The sequence below is a fragment of the Hemicordylus capensis genome, chromosome 4 (genome assembly GCF_027244095.1).
Source record: "Hemicordylus capensis ecotype Gifberg chromosome 4, rHemCap1.1.pri, whole genome shotgun sequence".
NCBI lineage: Eukaryota > Metazoa > Chordata > Lepidosauria > Squamata > Cordylidae > Hemicordylus > Hemicordylus capensis.
In genome coordinates this window covers 35560800-35586699 of record NC_069660.1, presented here as the reverse complement: position 1 = coordinate 35586699, position 25900 = coordinate 35560800, and the positions used below count along the sequence as shown (strand labels likewise).

Genomic DNA, 25900 nt, shown 5'->3' with positions numbered 1-25900 from the left:
GAAGCAGATGCCTTGCAGGAGCTGTTTCATAAGGCATGTTAGACCTCCTGCGAACTGGGCGAAGGGGCACCTTTTAAAGTGGTGATTCTCTTATATTTAGCAGGAGGAGAGCAACTGGCCCAATTCACTCCCAGCTCCGCATCCCAACCTTGGGCTCTGTTGTGAGCTTTTTGGGGGATAGGGAGTAGGGTTGCCAACATTGTATTGGCTCAATTCGGGATGGGAACTTTGGAGGGGGCTGGGGGGGCGGGGATGTGGCCACTTAGAGCAGGGGCTTATCTGTTGTTGTTGCTTTAAACTTTGAAAGCTGCTGCTGCTGCTGAGCGACGGCATCGTCGTGGGATGGCCTCGAGAGCTCTCCTCCTGGGCTGCCTCCCAAATGCTGCTGGCTGCTGCTAGGGGCTGGGCTGGGGCAGGAACACTGACTGAGGGACTGCACCGAGGAGCTGAGCTCTCAGCAGCAGCAGCTGACCGAGGGAGGGAGGCTGTGGAGGAGGGAAGCGAAGGCGGCTGAGCCAATGAAAGACTGCCTTCCTCCAGCCCAGCCTTCCTCCAAATGAGAGAGACGGGCCAATTTTAGGCTTCTGAGCAGGCTCAGGCCGTCTCCCTCATTTGGAGGAAGGTGCTGCTGGAGGAAGGCAACCTCCCTCCCTCCTCCCTGCCTTAGCTGCTGCTGAGAGCTCCTCGGTGCAGTCCCTCACTCACCGGTGAGTGGTTTGGATTCAAAAGTTGTTGAGCGGCCCCTCAATCAGCGTGCCTGTCCCAGCCCAGCCCCCAGCAGCAGCAGCCATTCAGTATTTGGGAGAGCTCTCGCCTCTGTCCCACGCCACTGCCGCCGCGATGCAGCAAGAGTCTCAAAGTTACTTTTTTAAAAAAGTGGTAAAAAAAGCAGGACAACGTGCGTCCCGAACGGGACAAGCACTTTCCCTTGAAAATGCGGGTCATCCAACATAATGCTGGACTGTTGGCAACGCTAATAGAGAGCCATCTTATTTGTGGTTTATTTTTCTGTGTAAACTAGTGTCTGGCTACATGTCCTTGTCCCCTTTACCAAGCCTGGCTAGGCTTCCTGGGTCCGGCCTCGGAGCAGGGAGGGGTAGGGGGTTGAGCATCACCCTGTGCCTTCCCCATTCCAGGCTTCTTGCTCCTTGTGTCTGCCCCTCTGGGAGTGGGGGGGGGCTGACACTCACCGCCAGCCAACCTCTCATCCCTGGCCGGCTCCTTACATGCCTCCTCACAGGCTATGCCCCCGCCCCCAATTACGGGGCCAATGCCCCTCTTCATTCCCTGTAATTGTCCACCCTTTACAGCTGCTGCCACTGCCTCTCCCCCCTTCTCCCACCTCCTGCTTAGAGCCCGTTCCTCCAGGAGCCATGCTGCTGATGTTATCATTGCACACCTCTCTTTCGGCCCTTTCAAGGCTCTGCCCCTCCTCTGCTTCTCCCCAGCTGCTACCCATCCCTGCCTTCTCGGACCTCCTCAACACCCCCACCACCCCGGTCCTTGGAGTTCAGGTAAGCCGGCCTCACTGGACAACCACATTGAATTTTTTTGTTGATAAGTGCTATATAAATATAAGTAGTCCTTAGACAGTAGAGAACAAACTTGAGATGATTTGTAGAAACAAATCCAGTCCTTAACTAACCTCTTTAAGAAATCACAGGTAGGGATGGGAAATAACTCTCTCTGAGACCCTTCAATAATGTTATGAGAGTGGATAATACTAAAAAAGACATTCTTCTTATTTCTTTTTCACATTCTGTTTCACAGCGATTCAATTCACACATGCTTCAAATACCAGGGCGCTTTCCAGATTAAACCTTACAACAGTGTCACTACGGATCAGCAAAGTGTGCTTTCGTACTTTCTGTGCTGTGACACCACAGTCTCTGTGCTGACAAAAAAGTGTCATTCACATTTCCAATGCTTTATTTCAGATTTTATCTTTGCATTATAGTGCTACAGTGTTGCAAGTCCATTGCAGAAAAATAGCTGTATTTCCCCATTGTAGGAGTTTGAGATAGGGTTGTGCGTTTTCCCCCCGTTTTTGTTTTTGGCCCAAATCCGAAACACCCCCATTTTGTTCTTTGTTCAAAATCAGCCAATCCGAAACACCAGCATTTTGTTCTTTGTTTGAAATTGCAAAATCTGAATCCGAAATGTTTTGGATTTTAAAAAATGGTCCCAGGGAAAAACTAGTGGGCGGGGGTGCTAGTGCCCAATGGGTGGAAACTACCACCCAAATTTCAGAGGAATTGGGCAAAGGGCTGATTTTTAGTGAATTTTTGAAGTACAGGATTTTTTCCATAGGGAAGAATGGAGGTTTCAGCAAAAGTATAACTTCATGTTGAGGGGAAAGGGGTGGCCCAGAGCAGAGTAGGGTGGGTGGTAATGCTCAGTGGAGGCAAGGAAGCTGCCAGAATTATTTCAAAGGAATTGGGCAGAAGGCTGATTTTTAAAGATGTAATGGAGTTTGCACGTCTGTAAAGTTCTTTCCCATAGGGAATGATGGACCTCCATAATTCCTGCCCCATAACTGCACTTGCAGGGCACCAGGGTGGCCCAGAGCGAGCGGTGGTGTAGAGCACATAGAGTGCCAACCACCCCCATGGGTTGCTAACCCATGGGGTACTGTGTTCTGTTTCTGAGATGTTTTGAGCATAGACTCAGATTCTCTGGTAGCATATGATAGTGGATTCATAGTTTGTCATTGAAAATCTCATATGCTACCAGAGAATCTCTTCTCAGAACACCTCAGAAACAACAGAACCCAGCACCCCATGGGTTAGCAACCAATGGGGGTGGTTGGCACCCTATGTGCATGGTGTAGCACTCACTCCTGGCCACCTCAGTGCCCCCCAGGTGGAGTTATGGGTCTGCTGAAACCTCCATTTCAAGGGGGGGAAACCTTTAAAGAAGCATAAACTTCAACAATTCCTAAGAAATCAGCCCTTTGCCCTATTCCTTTGGAATCTGGGTTGTGGCAGGCACCCCTTGGGGCACTGCCACCCAACCCACTGTTTTGCCCCACAGGCCCCCTTTCTGCCCCAAATATGCCCCAAAGACATGTCAACTTTAGAAATTCTTTAAAAATCAGCCCTTTTCCAAATTCCTTTGGAATCTGGGTGGCAGCAGGCACCTATTGGGGCACTACCACCTAAACCACTCTTCTGACCTAAAGCCACCTTTCTGCCCCCAATCCACCCCAAATAACAACACACATCAACAACAGCAGAGCTTTGGAAAAAAATCAGGCAGAATTCTAAAATTCATGCACATCCACATCCCCCCCGCCCAAAATGCAATCAATCTACACACAACAGTGTGAAACAACAACAATGAAATGTACACTGCCCCACTGGCCAATGAGGGTAAACGCACACTGCCCCACTAGCCAATGAGGGTAAAATTTACCCTTAAATTTGCTTAAAAGGAACAAGGAGGGAATTGCCAGCAGATCAGCCCATGCTTTTGCCAGCCAATCTGTGGGCTGGAAGGGCTGGAAATTCAAACAGATGTCAAAACTCAAAATGGAGACTGAAGGAGAAAGACTTTTTGCAATTGCAAAATGGAGTTCCAAAACAGCTGAAACAACAAAACGTTTTGTATCCGAAACAGGGACGTTTTGTTTTGGCCACAAAATTTTCTGTTTTGAGCATTGGGTATTCTGTTTTCTCTACAAAACAGCCGAAATGGCCTGTTTTGTGCACAAAACATTTTGTATCCAATATGAAATGCACATCCCTAGTTTGAGATTCTGGGGATCGTTTTGAATACGATCCTACTAAGTTGAAGCATTTTACCCTTGATGTCGGGTGTAATCTAGAAATTGCCCAGGAGGAAGATTCAGCAGTGCTCTTTGGTGTCTCCTGAAAACATCTAAGAATCTCTTTCTCTTCTCCATCCACTGCACACACTATGATGGATCACTGCACATTATTATTATTATTATTTTATTTTATTTTATTTTATTTCATTTTTATTATTTAGATTTCTATACCACCCTTCCAAAAATGGCTCAGGGTGGTTTACAAAGAGAAATAACAAATAAGATGGCTCCCTGTCCCCAAAGGGCTCACATTCTAAAAAGAAACATAAGACAGACACCAGCAACAGTCACTGGAGGTAGTGTGCTGGGGGTGGATAGGGCCAGTTGCTCTCCCCTTGCTAAATAAAGAGAATCTCCATGGTAAAAGGTGCCTCTTTGCCCAGTTAGCAGGGGTTTATGTTATGTTATTTTATGTTATTTTATTATGCTTTCTGTTATTTCTTTCTCACATAAGAAATAAGACTGATCTCAGTTAGACTAGTCTAAAATGTCTTAATGTATTCAGAATGTATATTACTCAATTCTGTAAATTATGCAGATGCTTGATATATGGCTCATATATTGAGGAAATGCAGCTTAGCCCTTCCCTAACTTGCTACCGTTCCATTACAACCCTCTCAGCATCCTCATTGCTTCCTCCCTGCCTTGTTCCCAAAGCAATACATCTGTGGGATTTCAGAGGGGGGAAAGTGGGGATTGATATAGCCAAGTTGCTTGTGGGAAGCATTGCGGGGGGGGGGCGGGAGTAAGAAAATATGCAAATAGTAAGAAAAACACACAGAAACAAAGTAAGAAGATATAGTAAGTGGAAAAAGAGGGCAGGAGAGAAATAAAGTTAGGGCCTTTTTATGGGTTCTCAGCATATGGCCAGCAGATGGTGCTAAGAAATTACATGATTATTTATTTTTTAATTATTATTAATAATTTTCCAGACAGAACAAACAAATTTAAGAAACACCCACAATGTACTTTAAAACATAGCAACATAAATTACATCTTTCATCATAGTACAATATTTCTCTCAACTGTATGTAATACAGTGGACCCTCGACTTACGAACTACTTGACATCCGATGTTTTCGACTTACGAACAACAAAAATGGCCGCACACTTACGAATTTTTCGAGCTACGAACGGAAACCGTTGGTGGTTTAGATGCGGTTTCCTCGACTTACGAATTTTTAGATGCGGCTTACTCGACTTACGAATTTTTTCAGACCTCCGTGGGTGCGCTTTTCGACTTACGAAATTTTCGACCTACGAATGTGCATTCGGAACGGATTAACTTCGTAAGTCGAGGGACCACTGTATATAAATAGCCATCCCATTTACCTTTTAGGTAAACAAAGAAAACCAAACAAAAAAATAAACAAAAAGAACAAACCAAAAGCAAATAAAAGAAACACTGGCCACTAATTTCTTCAAAAGTATATTTCACAATGTTCCAAGAATAGATTCCAATACCTAATTCCAATATTTACCTGAATCAAAGACTAGTTATTCCCCTCCCCCAAATTCTTTAATGTTAGAAATTGTTAGAATGTTTAATGTTTGTATTTTTTAAGGGGTTGTCTTAAATTCAGAGTCATCCTCTATTCAGGTAAATATGTTATATATTGGTTTAATTCCACTCACATGCCACTGCCTTTCCAACAGTCCTAAAGCTGCAGAATGCCCATTCTGAGAAGGAGCATGAGCTTACTTCCTTTTGGGTCTTCACGAAGATATCAAGCCCATCTTTGCAAAACTGTCTTTGGGATAAAATGCTTCTGCTTTTATTCTGTTTCTTGTAAACTGGCACGCGAAACTGGTTGCAGTTGTTTGGTTGCTATATATTTTGTGGTTTTAAACATGTTTTTATGGGGTGTTTTTTATCTGTTGCTTTTTTCAGACTGTTACGATGGGTTTTTAGCTGTTATTTTCATTGCCATACTATTTTTCTTCTATAATTTTGTTTTTATGTAATTTGTATAGTTAATTTTTGCAGTTGACATCCATCAGGTTCGACGGGTGCCAAAACTGAGCTGGGCTGGGTCAGTTCAAATCGACCTGTCAAGTTTTGTGCACATCCCTACCTGAGGGTTGCATAGCCCACAGGGACATATTTTCACGTAGCCAAGCCTTTTATTGGCTGCATGTGTAAAACAGCAGGAGCTGAGTGGCTAACTCACCTACAAATCCAGCCTCTAAAACAGGATTAAGGGAGCAAGGGCTCCCTTCGCCACATTTTTTTCATTGTGTACAGTGCTGGCTGCTTTTAGCTGGTGCTGCTGGGATCCCCACAATACATCATGAACTCATGCCGTGCATTATGGAATTTCCTGGGGCCAGGGCCTGCAGAGGATCATCTGGATGTGTGAGGCCAGCAATGGAGGAGCGGTCGTCTGTAGGGAAGGAAAGTTCAAGCAGCCTTCTGTGCCACCTGCCCTTAAGTCCTTCTCACTGATCGTGAGAAGGGGCTCATTGTGTAGTTATTATTATTATTTACATTTTATATCCCGCTCTTCCTCCAAGGAGCCCAGAGCAGTGTACTACATACTTAGGTTTCTCCTCACAACAACCCTGTGAAGTAGGTTAGGCTGAGAGAGAAGTGACTGGCCCAGAGTCACCCAGCAAGTATCATGGCTGAATGGGGATTTGAACTCGGGTCTCCCCGGTCCTAGTCCAGCACTCTAACCGCTACACCAGTATGGAACTCACTGTAGCCGGATGTGGTGATGGCCATCAATCTAAAGTAAAAGTAAAGTGTGCCGTCGAGTCAATTTTGACTCCTGGTGCCCAAAGAGCCCTGTAGTTTTCTTTGGTAGAATACAGGAGGGGTTTACCATTGCCTCCTCCAGCACAGTATGAGACAATCAGACGCGTAACTACGGTAGGGCAGGCAGGGCACGTGCCCTAGGCGCCAGATGAAGAGGGCGCAAAAATGCCTGCCATGCCCCGCCCACACCTGGCACGCCCACCACCACAAAACAAAATATTTTTTTTTCCCAATTTCCCCCCCCAAATTGAATCGCCGGGCGCCTAGCGGGCCAGCATCTCCGGCGCCCCGCCCCCCGCGCAGGCACAGCAGCCAGCGCCCTCGCAACTTACTCATGAGTCCAATGGGGACAATTGTGGCTTTTCAGATTTAAAATCAGTGGCCAACTTTCATCCGGAGTTACTGTCAGGATGACATCTTCGTTTCCTCTCCGCACCACGATGGCAAGCGTCTTGTTGTTCTGCACATGTAGTTATACAAAGGCCTGCATGCAGCACTACCATCTCTGCTTTTGAAGCCTGGTGGGGGTCATGCATGGGGGGGTGATTTTTGCCAACCCACCCACTAAAGTGCTCTATTTCATTTTTCTCCGTTGAGAGTCAGCATGGTGTAGTGGTTAGAGTATTGGACTAGGAATGGGGAGACCAGGCTCAATTCCCAACTTAATCATGAAATCCACTGGATGACTCTAGGCCAGTCACTTCTCTTTCAACCTAACCTACCTCACGGGGTTGTTGTGAAGATAAATATAACCATGTACACTGCTCTGGGCTCCTTGAGGAAGAGAAGGATAGAAATGTAATTATAAATAAATAAATTTCCAGGTTTCCAATACTTCCTTTCCCATTCAAGGTTCCTGGCCACATCACAATTCACGGTCCCCCTCTTCCCATTCATCCCCAAACCCACACAAGATGAAAGAAAATACTTCAAAAGCATGAAAGAATGGTATGGAAATCCAAAGGAGTACGGAAAGAATGAATAGAACAAACCTGCTGAACTGGAATTCACTGACAGGCCTGACGCTGCATTTCTGGCCTTATCCAGGATTAAGGCTGGCCATGTCATTATTACAAACAAGGATGATCTGTTGTTTTGCAGACTGAATGTCATTCTGCAAAATTTGGGTGTGCCTAAGCCTATTAGTCTTGGGCTTGTTTGTTGAGGATGCCTAGTGATTGAAACTTGTCAACCAATTGCCTGATTCATGCATAGTACCTTTCACTGTATTTGAATTTTATTGAATTTTTATTGCAATGAAAATTATTTGTATGCATTTATTTGAAGTGTTTACTACCCTGCTGAGACTTTGATGCTAAAGGGTGGCTTATACATCTACTAGATAAACATTCTCACCTGTCTCAGCAGTTTCTCTTGTCACACTTTATGGAGATAATCAGCAATATGTTCATAATATTCACAATCATCTGATATAGCAAGCTATTATCCATGAAAGCTTATCTCATAATAAACCTGCAGTTGTGCAGATCTCTAGCAAGACCAACTTGCTTGTCAAAAATCCTGAGTCACAATCAGTATCATCATCAGTTCTGTATCAGTATCAGTTCTGTTTTGTATCCTGTTGACAATGCACAGGGGATGTAATGCACTGAAGCAAGCCAGTTCAGTTAGATCAGTTCGCTGCATTGGGGTTGAGTGGGGACTTAACTGAACCAGAGCAGCAGGATCCACTTATACCTTTTAACGTATAGATGCCTACCAAGGGCTAATCGAGTTACTCCGCCCTACCTTGTGTGTTCAGCAGGGAGCCCACAAGAGGGGCCCTCCCTCTTCGAGAGCCTGGTTTGATGATGAGTGTAGGAAGCTGAAAAGGGTCTTGGTTAATGAATACAATAGATACCGTGAGTCATCTGATCCAGCTCCTGCTACCAATTTATTACTTCTGAAGAGGGCATATAAAAAACTTATCAGAACTAAAAAACTTGAGGCAGATAGAGCAGACTGGCAGCAGTTGATCTTTGCCGCCCAACAAAAAAAAACACTCTTATTTTTGGCGTTTGATTTCCAAATTTTTTGGGAAGGGGAATATCCAGAGTCGAACCTCAAATTCAAGCAGCTGTATGGGAAGACCATTTCACCAGACTGTATGGCTCAGATGAACGGCCTTCCCCCGTAATGCTGCTAAATCTGGAGGACTGTCCAGTTTGGCCACTGGTCTCATGCTCTGATATAGTATTGCTGGTAAATCAATTTAAAGTGGGTTAGGCCCCTGGGCCAGATTATATTTCGGTGGTGTGTATTAGAAAAAACTTGGAGTGGTGGGCCCCGATATTGGCAGCCCTCTTTTCGCACATCGATCGGACAGCCCAGATCCCCAAAGGTTGGCGATTATTGTTCCAATATATAAGAAAGGTCAAAGGGACCAACCAGGGAACTTCCACCCCATCAGCCTTTTAAGTTTTATAGGCAAATTATATGCCAGGCATCTGCTTGTTCGCTTCATGGAGTGGCTTGACAACAACCAGATCCTTGCCGAGGAACAAAATGGCTTTAGGTCGATTATGGACTCGATAGTTGTGTTACAACATCTGGCAGAAAAATATTGGGGGAAGGCCCCAGATGCATTATATAGAACATTTGTGGACTTAAAGTTCGCATTTGATTTGGTCCCGAGAGGTTGGTTATGGGAGAAACTTGCTGCAACATCCATAGACAGGAGACTGCTTTACCTGAAACTTAAACTCCATTATGATACCTCATTAAGGGTCCGGCTTAACAACAGAGAACAGGTGACTAGGCCGATCAGCACGAGACGGTGGGTTCGGCAAGGGTGCATCTTGGCCTCTATGCTTTTTAATTTTTATATTAACTCCTTAGTCACTCACATAAAAAATCTAGAGTTCCATCCGCCTAAATTAGCTGGCAGGCATGTCAATGTTTTGCTTTATGCGGATGATGCCGCACTAGTTTCAAGAACTCAAATTGGTCTTAAAAGAGCGCTACGGGCATTGGCAGATTTTTGCACAACCCAGGAGCTAGCCATAAATTATGACAAAACCAAAATTATGGTTTTCTCAAATAGACCTAGAAACTGTGCCTGGTCCTTAAATGGCCATAAATTGGAGCAAGTGAGGCAATTTAAATACTTAGGATGGGTTCTGCAGGCAAATAAGAGCTTTGCTGCACACAGGGATTATGTAAGTCTCAACACCCAAAGAGTCGCTTCGGCAATTCAATCTTTACATATTAGAAAACGTGCCCAATCGGTACAGGTGGTCCTTGAGCTTTTCAAAGCCAAAGTTTTGGCTCTACTTATGGTGGGTGCGCAGATGGGCGCTTACACTAACTTCCAGAGGATAGAAATTGTTCAAACCAAATTTCTCAGGGGTATACTGAGGGTTGCTCGGTCTGTCCCCAACGCATGCCTTAGACTGGAAGTGGGTTGGCCTACTATTGAGGCTAGAATCTGGAAGGCTATGTTCAGTTTTTGGCTCAAGTTGTTTTTCTGCCCTGATGGGCTTGCCCCGTTAGTCCTAGAAGATTCCTTTAAGACCCGATGGAAACAGGCCATTGACAACAGATTAAGTAGGTTGGGTTTTTCATCTTCGGTGATAAGACAGATGGGCCTCGAGAAGGCCTCAGACACCATAAACCAACGTATAATGGACATTGCCAGTCAGGAGGATGTTAGTAAAATAAGACCTGGGGTTTTTATGGGGGCCTAAGCTGATAGTCGGCTCCCGGCTCGATACTTGATAAAGCTATCCTTCATTGAACACCATAGAGCAATGACTGCGGCCAGGTTCAATGCCCTTCCTTCAGCCGTCCTGGAAGGACAATTTCTGAAAATCCCTTATCTCCAGAGATTGTGCCCGTGTCATGCAGGAGAGGTTGAATCTACTGAACACGTGTTGTTGAATTGTTGTTTCTATAAGGAGCTAAGAAGAGAATTAATTTTTCCCCTTTTAAGAGGTCGTAGATTGACCTCAGGTCAGGAGAAGGTGGAGTTTTTACTTGCAGACTTGGATGATTTCATCTCGACAAAAGTAGCCAAGTTTCTTTGTATTGCAAGTAAACTCCACAGAAGACATGTTGAGAGGCTAGATGCGGGCATAGTATAGTAGGAGGGTGAACTGATTTTATCTAGACAAAATTCTTCATATATGATACTTTTACTGTACTGTTTTTATTGCAGTTTCTCTTGATGTTTCTGATGTGTTGTGTATTGTTGTTATTTTGTTGTATTGAGTGGCCATTGGCTGTAATAAAGTACTACTACTACTACTACTTTAACCGGAAACTTGCTTTCTGGGCAACCACAGCAAGAATACTTTTAAACACAACTGCCCCCCTGCATTCACCCCACAATGCACCGAGAAAGGAAACAACAGTCAGGCTTGATCAGAACTATACCAAGACTTTTTTTGGCATTTTTACTTTGCTTCCCCACGGAAGGGTAAGTATGCATTCACATATCCTCCAGATTTACCTCGAAGTCCCTGAGAACTATCGGGGAGATCGATACTACATGATTCAGGTTTTTCATTGTGTGTTAGAGCTTACCCTGATGGAGTGGGTAAAAAAATTCCAATTTTTGTGTCGGGTTTTTTGGGCAAACTTGAACTCACAGTAAAGCCTCGCAGTAAAGCCTGCAGTCTGGGAAAGCTCCTGGAGACAAGGGAGGAAAGAAAACAAACACTCCATCTTCCCCTGCTGTTCCCACTGTGATACCAGTTAGCAGAAAGCAGAGGGTGGCGAGATGAGGACCTGGCAGGGAGTGTGCTAGGGAGTGGGGGGTGGGACCTGGCTGACACGGGTGTTGTCAGTTTCAAGTCATGGATTGGCTCAGAAAATGTCTAATTTCTTCCTAATTTTGAGAGGAAAAAATCAGGTTGTTTCTGAAAATTCAAGGCAAGAGGTGGAGAATTCACCCCCTCCTATAGAATCACTGAGAGTTTCAGTAGCAAACTTAATCTCCTGACCGTAAAATGGATTTTGTCACCCAGAGAGGAAAATCCAAATTTGAGCTAATTAAAATGAGGAACGCAGAAAAACCAGGCCTGTTTCAGCTCAGTTAATCACATATGTTTTCAACAGAAGCATAATCCTGTCATTAGCTAAATTCATAGACAAGACAAGTCTCTTCCTGCAGATACTAAGGCCATTCACAAAATCAAAAACAGCTCCGTCCTATAGAGGTGTGCATGGCATCACTCCAGGCATCTTGGTTTGAGTTCAAACCAAAGTCAAACTGAACTGCCTGGTCTGTGAGCCAATTCGTTAGAACTGTCTGGCAGTTCAGTTCATGTACTAGAACTGAATCAAACTGGGTTGAACCGGTTTGCCCTGGTTCTGCATGCTTGCAAAGTGGAATCCAAAGTGGGATTCCCCTTTACAGGCAAAGAGGGAATCCTATGAGGTTGAAAAAGGGTGGGCAGGAGGTCACCTTTTGCACCACGGCAGCAGTGGACTGGCAGGCCAGCGGGGACTCCCCTAGGCCCTGCCAGTACTCCCTCCCACAATCCTTACCAGATTCTCCTTTGCAAACATGCTGAACCAGTCAAATGGGGCCAAAGCAATTCAATCTGACCAGGCATGGTTTGGCTCGAATTAAGACTGGCTCCCCTTTTTGGAGGGCCGGTCTGGTTAAAGCTTGAACTGGTCGAACCGAGTCACTTCAAATCAAACCAGTCCAAGTCAAACTGGTTTTGCACATCCCTCCTGTCCTACCCATCTTTCATACCCAGCACTTTAGCAAACTAGGAGGAAAAACTGCCCTACCCAGGTTCCTGCCGCACACACAATCACAATCACTCCTCTTCTTCCATCTAGTTGTTTGCTCACACACACAACTGGGAGCTCACCAGCTCTCAAACCGGGGTAGGACAATTGTCCTACCCAGTTTTCAATTGTGTGAATTGCCTTACTACCAATCTCTACTCTTGGACAGGTGTTGATCCTAAACAAAATAACAAAATAATGTTGAGTTTTGAAAACTAAGAAAAAATTTCTTATTTCTTCCCCTTTCTCTCTTTGCCTTTTCCAGTCTTCGGAATAGATATGGCAACATCCTTCTTTCAGAAGAAGGGAGTAAGTGTTCATTTGGACATTCCGTATTAATTAAACTCTACTCAGAAAGGTGAATAGATTAATTTCTAGGTCATGTTGACAGGAAACATCATCCACCTATCCTAGTATCTATTGTTGCAAGAAGGGATATAGTCTTGAAATGCTACACAATAGAACTCAGCAACAGGTAGCTAGCAACCAGGTATGATGACAATGACATAAGTGAAGCAACCACATTTTAACCCAGCCCTTCCAATACAGCAGCTTAAATACTTGCCTACTTCAGTACTGGGTGCTTAAACCTGATTTCTTCCAGCATCATGAAGACACTGAGTGCTTTCCTCCTGGTGGGCCTCCTAGTGCTTTGGTCAGAAATGCCACCAGCATCTGGTCAACCAAACCGAGGAGGTAAGTCTCTATAACCTTTTTGCATTTGCTAAGAACTCTTTTCTTCAACATCATGTCCTTCTGTGATCAGACTAGTGACGTTTGACAAGCTTGGGCTTGAAGAATAATTCTTGGATCTCAGAAAAGCCTCCCCAAAAGAAGAGGCCAATTGTCCAAGCTGTGGGAATCCTTCTAAGCTTGGGGAAGTTCTCCAACCTCCCCTTGCCAGCTACCCACCATTTCTTTACTTGTCTGGGCAACTGGGGCTGAGGGCATGTGGGAAACAGCATCAGTAGCAGCAGAGTCATTTGTGCAGGGAGGGAGAAGGCTTTCCCCCTTCTCTCCCCACCCACCCACCACTTGTTGCTGTGCATTCCTGTGTGTCAGGCAGGGGCGTAACTATAATAGGGCAAGGGGAGACAGTTGCCTGGGGGCCCACTGCCTTGGGGGTCCCCCAGAGGCAAGTCGCATGACTGACTCACCCAGCTGCGCACCCGCCCAGGCTTCCTTCAGTTGTATTCATCCTCCGAAATTGATGTGAGTATTAAGATCCGGAGCTACCAGAACAGCATGTCTTTCTCTAGTACCATTAAATGACTTGCATCGTCCATAGTTTACAAAACCTTTAAAAGATGATGTTCTATATATAAATTTTACTATGGTGACAATAAGGGAGGCAAAAAGAGAGTTTGAGGAACATTAGGCAAAAGTATCAAGGGGAATAACAAAAACTTCTTTAAGTACATCAGAAGCAGGAAACCTGCCAGGGAGTCAGTTGGACCGTTAGACAATGAGGGAGTGAAAGGGATCATTAAGGAGGATATGGAGGTTGCAGAGAAGCAGAATGAGTTCTTTGCATCTGTCTTCACAGCAGAGGATACTGAGCATATACCTGCTCCTGAACCAGGCTTTTTAGGGATGGAGGCTAGAAAGCTGAGTCGGATAGAAGTGACAAGGGATGATGTTCTAAACTGTCTGGAAAAACTGAAAGCTAACAAATCACCAGGGCCAGATGGCATCCATCCAAGAGTCCTCAAAGAACTCAAATGTGAAATTGCCGACCTCCTTGCCAAAATATTTAACTTATCCCTGAAATTGGGCTCTGTACCAGAGGACTGGAGAGTAGCAAATGTAACACCGATTTTCAAAAAGGGATCCAGGGGCAATCCGGGAAATTACAGGCCAGTTAGCCTAACGTCCGTTCCAGGCAAATTGATGGAAAGCATCCTCAAGGATAAAATTGTAAAGCACCTAGAAGAACAAGCCCTGCTGGGAGTGAGCCAGCATGGCTTCCGCAAAGGTAAATCTTGCCTCACCAACCTTTTGGACTTCTTTGAGAGTGTCAACAAGTGTGTGGATCAAGGTGATCCAGTTGACATAGTCTACCTGGACTTCCAAAAAGCTTTTGACAAAGTTCCTCATCAAAGACTCCTGAGGAAACTTAGCTGTCATGGGATAAAGGGACAAGTACATGTGTGGATTGCTAACTGGTTGAAAGACAGGATACAGAGGGTAGGTATAAATCGAGAGTTTTCACAATGGAGGGAAGTAAGAAGTGGGGTCCCCCAGGGATCTGTACTGGGACCGGTGCTTCTTAATTTGTTCATAAATGATCTAGAAGCAGGGGTAAGCAGCGATGTGGCCAAATTTTCAGATGATACCAAACTCTTCCGGGTAGTGAAATCCCAAATGGATTGTAAGCAGCTCCAAAAGGATCTCCCCAAACTGGGGGAGTGGGCGACAAAATGGCAAATGCAGTTCAATGTTAGCAAGTGTAAAGTGATGCACATTGGGACGAAAAACCCCAACTTCAAGTATATGCTGATGGGATCCGAGCTGTCGGTGACGGACCAGGAGAGGGATCTTGGGGTTGTGGTGGACAGCTCGTTGAAAGTGTCGACTCAATGTGCGGCAGCTGTGAAAAAGGCAAAATCCATGCTAGGGATCATTAGAAAGGGGATTGAAAATAAAACGGCTAACATTATAATGCCCTTATACAAAACTATGGTGCGGCCACACTTGGAGTACTGCGTACAATTCTGGTCACCACATCTTAAAAAGGACATTGTTGAACTGGAGAAGGTACAGAAGAGGGCAACCAAGATGATCAGGGGCCTAGAGCACCTTTCTTATGAGGCAAGACTACAACACCTGGGGCTTTTTAGTTTAGAAAAAAGACGACTGCGGGGAGACATGATAGAGGTCTATAAAATCATGCATGGTGTGGAGAAAGTGGAGAGAGAGAGATTCTTTTTCCCTCTCACACAACACTAGAACCAGGGGTCACTCCATGAAATTGATTGCCAGGAGGTCTAGGACCAACAAACGGAAGTACTTTTTCACACAACGCATGATCCACTTGTGGAATTCTCTGCCACAGGCTGTGGTGACAGCCAACAACCTGGATGGCTTTAAGAGGGGTTTGGATGACTTCATGGAGGAGAGGTCTATCAATGGCTACTAGTCATGACTTCATGGAGGAGAGGTCTATCAATGGCTACTAGTCAATGGCTACTAGTCAGGGCCACCTCCAGCATCAAGGGCAGGGTGCCTCTGAGTACCAGTTGCAGGGGAGTAATGGCAGGAAAGAGGGCACGCCCTCAACTCCTGTCTGTGGCTTCCAGCGGCATCTGGTGGGCCACTGTGTGAAACAGGATGCTGGACTAGATGGGCCTTGGGCCTGATCCAGCAAGGCTGTTCTTATGCTTTTTGTTACTATTATTCAGCCTCATTTAAGATTTCTTTACTTCATGAGCTGAGCTTCAGTGAGGGGGGGGCATTTTAAAATCTTGTCTCTGAGCCCACGCTAGTCTTGCAAAGCCTCTGGTGTCAGGAGAAGAGCGGTAGCAGCATTGCTGTACTTAAACTAGGCATCTTCACATGTTTACTGGCAGGGTCGGAGAAGCACTGAGTAGGAGAGCACAACACAACAACAACAGAGGCAGGATGCCTCTGAGTACCAGTTGCAGGGGAGAAACGGCAGGAGAGAGGGCACGCCCTCAACTCCTGCCTGTGGCTTCCAGTGGCATCTGGTAGGCCACGGTGCAAAACAGGATGCTGGACTAGATGGGCCTTGGGCCTGATCCAGCAGGGCTGTTCTTACTTTACCGATGTAGGTGGAAAAACCTATCCAGTTGCCGCCTCACACACGATCATTCTCCCCACTTCCTACCTTAAGGTTCACAAGCACATGACCAAATGTTGGGCGTGTACCCAGCTCTCCTACTCAGGCTGGGCGCTTCTTCTATCCTGCCAGCAGTCATGTGAACAAGCCTACCTCTGCACACACTCATCAGAGTAAAGCCGTAGTGGCTGGTGTGCATGCGCCGGAGGGTGGGGGGCACTGGTGAGAGGCACCTTTGAGCATAAATTAGAAGGTGATTACCTCCATTCTGGCAGGACCTGCAAGCAGTCCCAAGCACCAGCGCACTGCCCAGAGCTCCCCGTGGTGGGGGGTTGGCTCTGCCACTCAGCACTCACCTGGCTTCTGTGGACCTAATCCCCCACTGGTAGCCAGATGAGTGGCAGAGCTGATCCCCTGCTGCAGGAAGTTATGGGGTATGTCCTGCAACTCTGAGCAGCTTGCAGGAGCTGCCAGAGTGGAGGCAAGCACCTTCTAATTTATGCTTTAAGATGCCTCTTGCTACCCCACATGGGTGCCTGCACCAGCTGCTACTGGAGTAAAGGTGAGCTGGCCCGTGGGATTTGGAGTCTTTCCAAGGGCTCTTGCAAGGCAATAACATGGAGAATAATGGACTGGTGAAATACATCACAGTTTGCAACCCAAGTTGTCCAGGAAATCTCTTCTAGGTACTGGGGATGTTTCAGGACAGTTCTAGGGCAACTCTTCTGCAGCTTCCCGTTTTTGAGCATGGGTGATATAACCTCCACTTTCCCCCAGAGCGGAGCACATACACAAATTTCAATGAGACTGTTTGCATATCAACAATAGGTTTTCTGTGCAAGTGGCTTCTGAGCCAATTTGGTGCCTGTCATCCTGTTTCAACCACACTGCATGGCCAATATCCAATAATTCACCCTAAGTTTGCTGTATCTAGGAAACAGCAGCTGCAAGTGGTCCAGTCCAGGTTGGGAAAGGTGATTGTAACACTCTGTGGAATTGGATATGTAATTTATCTGGGGTAACAGCTTTCTATTGAGTGAAGCAGCCAAGTCCATGTCCCACACCGGGATGCTTACAAACTAGAAGGGGAAAGCATCAAAAGGGAAGTGTACATCACTTGGGAGGTCAAGATCAGTACCAGAAGCACCACAGTTGCGAACTTGCTTTTCATTTGACACTTTTTTTTCTATTGCAGAGAAACCTGGACGCTGTCCAGTGGCTCCTGGAAGATGCCGGATGCTTAATCCCCCCAATCTTTGTGATCATGACTATCAATGTGAAGGCGAAAAGAAGTGCTGTGAAACTATATGTGGGAGAGACTGCGTTGCACCAATACGTGGTACTGTACCCATCAAATCTATTGTATTACCTGAGGGAGGACAAATTGTTGCCACTGAGCAATGAACTTCCTCATCACTGGGAGGTGACATGTACTATCCTCACAAAGAGAGGATCTGTGCTGCCTTAACAGCATCACAGACCTATAAAACATTGGGAGTACAGAGCCATGTTATTATAGTACTAGCCTTACTCTTAGTTTCTGTTGCCTTTAGAATTAGCTAGACGTATCTCATTATTTATGCAGAAATCTATTAACTGTGTCTGCTTGCAATCAAGGCATGAGGGGTTGTTTAGTCAGGTCTCTATGCTTCGAAGGGGTGTACCAACCATTGAGCTCCTGTGTGCTGTGCATATAGATTTCCGGTAGCCCCACTGCGGGGAGCCGCTGCAGGTCTCATCATGTGCCACCTCTGCTGCAGCCCCACTCACCCACCCCACAATTTGCCATCTCCGTCATTCGCCGCTTCCATTGCCACCACTTCAGTTTACCCACCCTCATGCTGCTGGCCTCTACTGACCTCTGTGGTTCTTCTAATCACCATTGTTGCCACGGCCAGCTTGCTTCCCTTTGCTGGCCTGCGATGTGGCATAATGGCCAACATGGGTTGCTACAAACATCACTATACTACTGCTCTTTCAGCCAGCCAAAACTGTGCCGGTATCTCCTTTGCTTATGGGATTCACCTCCCCACTGCCTAAGGAACCGGCAGGAAAAGCAAAAGCTCTCTCTGAGAGAGAGAGAGAGAGAGAGAGAGAGAGAGAGAGAGAGAGGCTTTGAACATAAAAACACAGGAACATAAGAACATAAGAACAGCCCTGCTGGATCGGGCCCATGGCCCATCTAGTCCAGCATCCTGTTTCGCACAGTGGCCCACCAGATGCCACTGAAAGCCACAGGCAGGAGTTGAGGGTTTATCTTTGAGCCCAGATAAACACTACGGTCCTTTCCACTAGTGAATTGATTTCCAGCTTTCACAACCTTCAGAAGGAACACATCCCCAATTCCAGAATCTTTATTACTAAGCTCATAAGAACAGCTGTGCTGGATCAGGCCCATGGCCCATCTAGTCCAGCATCCTGTTTCATACAGTGGCCCACCAGATGCCACTGGGAGCCTACAGACAGGAGCTGAGGGCATGCCCCCTCTCCTGCTGTTACTCCCCTGCAACCAGTATTCAGAAGCATCCTGCCTCTGAGGCTGGAGGTGGCCTATAGCCCTACGACTAGTAGCCATTGATAGACCTCTCTTCCATGAAATTATCCCAACCCCTCTTAAAGCCATCCAGGTTGTTGGCTGTCACCACATCTTGTGGCAGAGAATTCCACAAGTTGATTGTGTGTTGTGTGAAAAAATACTTCTATTTGTTGGTCCTAAATTTTGTGGCAATCAGTTTCAAGGGATGACTCCTGGTTCTAGTGTTATGTGGCTACCTGTCTGCTCCCAGGCTAAATTCAAGGTGCTGGTATTGACCTTTAAAGCCCTAAACAGCTTGGGTCCGGGTACCTGTTGGTCAACATTTGCCCATATGAACCTGCCAGGGCCCCCCGCTCATCATCTAGGGCCCTGCTCATGACCCTGCCGCTAACAGAGAACTGGTTGGCAGGGACTAGAGATAAGGCCTTTTTGGTTCTGGCCTCTCAGCTTTGGAACACCCTCCCCGAAGAGCTTTGCCATGCTCCCTCTCTCAGTGTTTTTAAAAAACATCTTAAAACACACCTTTTAAAGGAGGCTTTTTAATGCTCTATTATTATTATTTTGTTATATCTGGTAGGTTCTTTAGCTTCTTTAGCTTTTTATAATTTTTAGTTTTAATTTGAACCTAATGATTATGGTTTTTAATCTGACAGCTTTCTTCTTCTTCTTTTTTCTTTTCTTGTTTAATTTAGTTAATCTTACTACTTTTATTGTATCTTGTGTCTATCTTATTGTTGTGAGCCGCCCTGAGCAGTACTGCACTGAAGGGGCGGGGTATTAATAATAATAATAATAATAATAATAATAATGGGAGAAAATTTTGTCTCTGTCCACTTTCTCCACACCATGCATGATTTTATAGACCTCTATCATGTCCCCCACAGTCATCTTCTTTCTAAACTAAAAAAGCCCTAGGTGTTGTAGTCTTGCCTCATAAGCTCAACCAGATCTTAAGCTGTGTCTCTACATGGAAGTCTTGTTTGCATGTTGGAAGTGAATACAACTACTTAAAGATCTCGCTGGTATAATACCAGCTTGAGTGAATGCTTCTCTGCGGTTTGGAAAACCCAGAATAAAATCAGCATGTTGGAAGTGGTATTGTGTCTGATCCAGGATGCTCAGAAAATCAGTCCTGGACTGTCTGGGGAAGAAGAAAAGGCACAATGTTGTAACGAATGGTGGGATTCCTTATGGCTTGCAAGGGCAGAATATCATCTCTTCAGAGTGCACAAGGGCCTGCTTCCCTCTTTCACTGATACCTGAAGTAGACAAACTAACTGATGGGGATTTGTGATGAGAGTTCCTCTCTCTCAATTTTGGGAAACAACAGCTGCAAGCAGCCCAGCCCAGTACGGGTTCATGATGTGGGGATCCTTTCCCTACAGCACTTTCCCAATGAGGATTGTCTATCCGTCCATTCTCTTGAAGCTATTATATGCCAGTTAGGAAACATTTGTGTATTAGGGCTATGCATGGGCTAAATTATTGGTCTGATCCTGGGCATCCCACACTGCATTAATGATGCAGAGGGAGGACAGGATTGCATCAGGCTGATAATCATTATCAAGATGGGTAGGAGTACTTACCTTCATTGAAGAACTGACTTCTGTGAAGAAAGCAGTGGCATTTCAAATTGCTGTATAGGAGGGGTAGGCAACCGTGTTCCCTCTAACAAGGATTCCCAGATGTTGTTGACTACAAATCCCATAATCCCCAAGCAAAAGCCAGTGGAGCTGGGGATTATGGGAGCTGTAGTCAATGACAACTGGGAATCCCTTTTATAGGGAATACTACTTAGCTCTCCAGCTGTTGTTGAAATACAACTCCCATCATCCCCATTCAGATCCTCCCTCCCTGCCCAGACAGTGTTTCACTGAAATGCTGGCTGGCTGGGCTCCCCGGCAGCCTAACTAGCGTATTAATGAAACACGGGCTGGGGAGCAGAGGGGTGTGCCTCACACGCCCAGCTGGTGAGCACTGCATTTGCCAGCTGAGTGCAGGACAGGGCAAGAGGGCATCCTGGCTGAGGGCAAGGGGCTGCCTTGGCGCTCTCCCCAGATCTTGGCGGCTGGGGGACAATTGTCCAACCTGGCTCCATAGTCCTTATGCCCCTGGGCTGGGGATGATGGGAGTTGTAATTCAACAACAGCTGTGAGCCAATGTTGCCTGCATACCCCCGCCATACAGATAAATATTTTTTTAAAAAAATAAATAAATATTGGTACTGGATTATGGAAAGCAAAATACATACTAATCAATCAGGCATAAATACAACACTAATCAATATGAAAACTATGACTTGATTACAATACAATATGATTTCTTAATACTAGTTGTAATACAAAACTGCCAATAAAACACATTTGAGAAACACTGAATAATGGTAATTAAAATATAAACATGTAAAAGCAGTGTCTTAATGTTGCATTTTTTCCTTGGTGCATAACTGGGGGGAAATGGCCACAGGCAAAGGTACAGCCATCCCCCAACTCCCAGTAACACACCAGGAAAAGCATTTAATGCCATGATGTCACTTCCTGCCCTGGTGCATTATAGGGCAGGATAGAAGTGCCACCTCTGCAGCTACTGGAAGGCAGCGGGCTTTCTTCCAAGAAGCCAGCTGTTCATTAACAATAAAGCCCACCCCCCACCCTCAGATCCTAATCAATACCATGCTGATATGATTCTGTATGGAATCAAATCGGCAGAAGATTTTTTCTCTGGAATAATTTCTGGAGAAAAATGCTCCAGTAGTGCTTGCATCACCTTGGACCCAGTTATATACAGCTTGTATACAGGGAAGTTTTCCCTAACAGAGCAATTCGTAGCTTCATTGTGAGCATCAGCGACAACCAGCTGCTCAGTGAACTTGGCAGCCGCCTAAGGCACCAAGCAAGAAAGGGCACCAACAGCCTAGGCCATGTGTGCAAAACGTCAGAGTCAGCCAGACAGATTACGGGTGCACACACAGAACCAGACAGCCAGGGTGGGCAAGGGGGATCACCTGCCTGCCTCACAGGAGGCACCTGCCCTTAAGAGTGAAGGGGGTGGGGATGCGTCAAAAGCCAGGCTTCACCTGGGGCTCCCTGATCTATGGGCCAGCCCTGATGAACTTATATGTGTGTGCAGGGGCATAGCTAGGGGGCCTGTATTCGCCCCTCTCCCTGGTGGCCCCTTAGAGTGAGGGAGATAATGAAGAAAATAGGGAGGGGTGGAGCTGGGGGACCCTCAGGAGCTGAGGGCCTGGGTTCTTTGAATTGAGCGAGTCCTCTCAATTATAGTTACACCCCTGTGTTTGTGATTTGAATCAAGAAAGCTGCACTGGGGGAAATAATTTATCTCTTCCTTCCCAGTACTCTGTTCCTGGAACAGATTGAGCCATCTGCAGGTGCTATCTGACAAAACCGGATATCCTTAAAGATACAGGATAACCAATAACAGATACCTGCCATTTAGTCCTACATGGAATAGAGAGAGTAGACAGGAAGAAATTTTTCTCCCTCTCTCTCACAACACTAGAACCAGGGGTCATCCCATGAAACGGAAGGCTGGGAAATTTAGGATTGACAAAAGGAAGTACTTTTTCACACATGCATAATTAATCTATGGAATTCTCTGCCACAGGATGTGGTGATAGCCACTAGCTTGGATAGCTTTCAAAGGGACTTGGCCAGATTCATGGAGGACAGGTCTAGTATCAATGACTACTAGTCTGGTGGCTATAGGCCACCTCCTAAATAACTGGTATTTAGAGGAAAGGTGCCTCTAAATACCAGCTGCAGGGGAGAAACAGCAAGAAAGAGGGCATGCCCTCACCTATGGGCTTCTGAGAGGCATCTGGTGGACCACTGTGTGAAACAGGATGCTAGACTAGATAGGCCTTGGACCTGATCCAGCAGGGCTGTTCTTATGTTCATCTAGTTCAGCCCTGACTTCAGGGACTCTGTGGACTAGAGTGAGGCCACTCTAAACACTCTGCTTGTATCTGGAGACTTTTTTCTTCCCTGGCTCCAACAAAGTTTATGTGAAATGGTGCTTCTGAATCTTTTGCCTGGAACAAAAGTCAAATTTTGCACACCCTCTCAACTCAGTTTAGAACATCTGGCTTGGTATGCAGTTCTCTGGCTGGGGATCTTGCCAACTGATTCCACACATGTTTGGATACAGGAAGGAAAAATACACCTTATCATCAGGTCATGGTAATTGTGTTTGAAGGCTGGTGGCGGGGAGAAGTCCAATGTTGTCCTAGGCAATTAACATTGACCATTCAGTCTGTCTCCATCCCTTTGGCTAATTGCTAAATAATATTACTACACCTACATGTGTATTTGGATTTAGAACTCACCTTACTTCAGAAGAGGATTTCAATGCTTGATGTAAAAATATCTCACATCAAAGAACAGGAACAAGAGGCATTATTCTACATGAGGAAGCCTTGGGGGAACAGGGTTGGAGAACAAAGGGGGAAAATAATTTAAAAAACAATTTAAAAGATATCATATCCATATATGCAAAATTATGTTCACATTCAGGACAGGGGTTATGTCCCAGTGGAAGTAACATCAGTCTCAATATTCTCATCTTGGCTGTCTTTTCTCTTCATATAATATAGCTATTGGTTCCTGTATTAATCCCAGGGTAATTTATTTATTTTTATATTTATATCCTGCTCTTCCTCCACGGAGCCCAGAGTGGTGTACATGGATATGATTCTTTTCACAACACCATTGTGATGTAGCTTAGACTGAGAGATAAACCTAACCTTCTCAGCCTAACCTACTTCACAGGGTTGTTGTGAGGAGAAACTTAAGTATGTAGTACACCGCTCTGGGCTCCTTGGAGGAAGAGCGGGATATAAATGCAAAATAATAATAATAATAATAATAATAATAAACAACGACTGGCCCAAAGTCACCCAGGCCACAGCTAGGCACGTGGTTAGTGAGGATGCCGCTCTGCTTTCTGCCAGCATTTACTCCAGTATATCTTACTACTTCATTCTTCTTTTTTAGGTTAACTCTTGCTTCAATGATGGACATCCTGTACAAGCAACAATATCCTGCACTATACTATTGTACCTGTGGAGATTCTTGTGGTTCGACATCACCAGCCTACTTACCTCAATTAAAAAACCAAGCTTCAGCTGAATGATTCATTGACCTGGAACTTTAGAAGTAACATATTCCGCTGGAACCCCAGGAAGAAGTGATCTGTGAAGGGATGGTCTTTAAGTATTTCATGTCCTTGACCTGGACATGTCCTTGATCTGGGGAGGGGGGACGATATATTCTTCATTCACGCCTTCAGTTCCCAAATCAATGCCCATTACCTATCAAGCAAGCTCTTAGGAAAACGGCCGTGGCGGCAGCAGGTTCCATGGTGATTGTGACAATGGCTGCAGCAGCGACAGCTCTTCATCCCCTTCCAGCTTCAAAGCTCTTGACATGAGCGGCCAAGGCACAGATTACTGTATTTGCCCGAATCCAAGATGACTCTAAATTTAAGACCACCCCCTTGAAAAGTAGAGGCTAAAGACAGGCTATCCCTGCATTTACTCAAAAGGAGCAGGACTCTGAATTTAAGATGGCCTCCTGAAATTTAAAATAAAAAAGGGGGGGCTGCTCTTGGATTCACGTAAATACAGTTTAGACTCTGCAGCCCTGTGGTAGTTTAGGAGAAGAGTGCCACCTAGCGTTTAATGGGACTAATTTAAAAATTTCTTTGCGCAAAGGCACATTAAACTTTTTTCTAATTAAAAAAAGTCATCTATTTTTCCATGGAGTTAGGAAACCACTTATATTAAAACAAAAAATTGACACCTCCACAAGATCTATTTGTAATCCAAAAGTCAAAAGAGAAGTTCAGCTTGGCATTAATCCTAAAGCATTGTGCCTGTAGTCAACAAACAATAAAACAATGGGCTGGTTCAGACATACACTTTAACCGCAGTTGTAGTTGCCTGAGGTTCTAACTGTAGCATACCCAAGTGCGCAAAACCTCAGTTAAGGGTCTAAAGTTAACTCCAGGTTTTCCTGCCAAATTCCAATTGGAACCCTAGGTTTTCTCTAAGCTTTGCCACCAACTTTTACCCCCAAAGAGTTATGCCCGAATGCAGACTTGGCCATAACCACAGTTAAGCACCTATTTCTCACCCCAATCATAGAGGCAGCAGTGCAGACCCACCCAAGGATACCTCAGCAAAAGGGTACCCCAGCAACACCTTCCTTGGTCTAGGTGGCTGGTGGACAGCAGGATTAAAAGCACTCCCTCTGGCAGTCTGCACATATACATGATTTTCTCCATCTACCACATCTACGCAGTTTGGCAGGATCAATGAAAATGCCAGCTCCTATCACGCGGGGATCCCCGCAGCGGCTGATCTACACACACTGCAACACCAGTCCTGGCCTGGGAATATTGAATTGCTGGAAGGGTCTGCTCTGCAGCCCATCGCCCACACTATCCATGCAAATGGTTTGTGTGGGAATGCTATTGGCAAGGTTTGAAAGGGATTCCCGAGCAGCCAAGTTCTATTATTTAGAACTTTCTAGGAGCATTCCGAAAATGCATGATTGTGGTTGGCATGTTCCTCTGGAAATCATAGTCAATCATGGCCAAGCAGCTGATGTGGTGAAGCTTTCCCCACAGTCTGGCCACGGAGCTGACTGGGAGGCCAGGCAGCAGGGAGAGGCTCCCCAATCCTGAAACTCCAGTTAGGCTGACTGAGTTTGCTGTATGTCTGCAGCGTGAATTGGAGTTAGGAATTTTAATTCCGGTCAGGGTTAACTGCAGTTATACTGAACGTCTGAATGCAACCAATATATAGCTTAGGTTTAGATTTTGTATCTCTTACTACAAGGGGAAATATCTTTGCATAAACATAATTGTAGTTATTGCATGGGAGAACATGGCCTTAATTCTGTTTTGAACTCTATAATGTGATACCACCGGAGCTATATGAATATTTACCAATAAATTATTCTATCCAGCAGTTCAAAATCACTTGCTTCCTAACAAAATGGGTTTGCCATGTGGCTAAGCAATTACTTTTGAACTCGGAATTGTTATGATGCCTGATGAGTTAATCAACAATATTCCTTGCATGGCAACTGGCAATGCAGAACTTGCTGCTGTGCAATACAAGGATGCTCTGTGACTGGTTGGTAAGCATGATAAGTCAGCAAAAAACCTTTCTCCAGTTGGACATTGTCAGCCAATCTGATGGTTCAGTACAGG

General features: G+C 45.4%; 1 long non-coding RNA gene across 1 annotated transcript in view; it reads right to left on the bottom strand.

Annotated features, from left to right (window-relative positions):
* Nucleotides 1-24225, bottom strand: part of LOC128352844 (uncharacterized) — a 93465-nt gene extending 69240 nt beyond the window's left edge. The window contains exons 1-2 of the long non-coding RNA XR_008320655.1: nt 23784-24225; nt 23010-23098 (exon numbers count right to left, since the gene is read on the bottom strand). This is a non-coding gene — a long non-coding RNA (uncharacterized LOC128352844). The remainder of the gene's footprint in view (nt 1-23009; nt 23099-23783) is intronic.
* Nucleotides 24226-25900: the final 1675 nt, after the last annotated feature.